This window comes from Phalaenopsis equestris, unplaced genomic scaffold (genome assembly GCF_001263595.1).
Source record: "Phalaenopsis equestris unplaced genomic scaffold, ASM126359v1 Scaffold000569, whole genome shotgun sequence".
Lineage (NCBI taxonomy): Eukaryota > Viridiplantae > Streptophyta > Magnoliopsida > Asparagales > Orchidaceae > Phalaenopsis > Phalaenopsis equestris.
Genome location: NW_018165009.1, coordinates 219,984 through 221,004, shown reverse-complemented (window position 1 = coordinate 221,004; position 1,021 = coordinate 219,984).

The window sequence follows — 1,021 nt, the reverse complement described above, 5'->3', positions numbered from 1 at the left end:
TGGGAGGATACCGGCTCTCACTTCGGAGCTCCCACGTTACCCTCACCTGAGGGCTAACATCTCCACTTCAGTACTCAAACAATAGGACCGAATTGGGGATTTTAGTCTGTCACCCTAAAATCTTCAATTCTACGCCTATCAAAGTATATTTCCCTATTTATTTGCATTCAACTTCCATGAACTTAACCATCCATGAAATTTGAATGTGGTTCTACTTTGTTGAGAATTACACAGCCCTCTCGGGTCTTAATGCAATTACAATGAACTTTAACACTATAACAGGCCTTTATTGTAATGTAAATAAAGTGCAAGTAAAAACCATCACATTTATAATTAAATTGGCTTCTAACATGCATCACAAAATCATAAACATGAATTCTACTAATTACAAATGAAAACATTGGCATAATCTTCTCATGTCACTATATCCAAAGAAGAAGAAAGAGTAAGAGAAGCTCATCACAAAGCACGAAGAAAACACAACAGAAACTTCATTTAACCAAAACCAATCCACTAGATAAGTGTTTACAAAATCATAAGATAATGAAGAACACAATACTTAGCTTTTTCCCCTTGAAAGAAAGAAGAAAATCTCTCCCACAAAGTCTCCCGCTGATCCATACAATGCTAGAACATCTCCTTACAAATTCTCTCAAAATCTTCTCTCTAATCTCTCTAAAAGGATAGAAATCTACATATCTACTCCTATTCTAAGAACCCTAAACTTTCTCCACACATTTCCTAACATTCTCCTCACAAAAATCTCTCTTTTTTTTAACCTAAATTCATTCTTTTAAAGTGTAGGGATGAAGTTTGAAGAGTTGCCACAAGCACCCTTCCAAAAAGCGTCCAAATAAATTGAATTTCAGCCCATAACTGCCAAAAGTCGTTCCATAGTTGTCCCGGGCGCTATTGGCGGGCTCGAGGGCGCTGTCGGCAAGCTTTTCTGTTGTTTTTCGGTCTTCTCAGGTAAATCTCCCCATTGGCGCCGTTTTGGCTTCGTCGGCGGGCAACCAGCGCC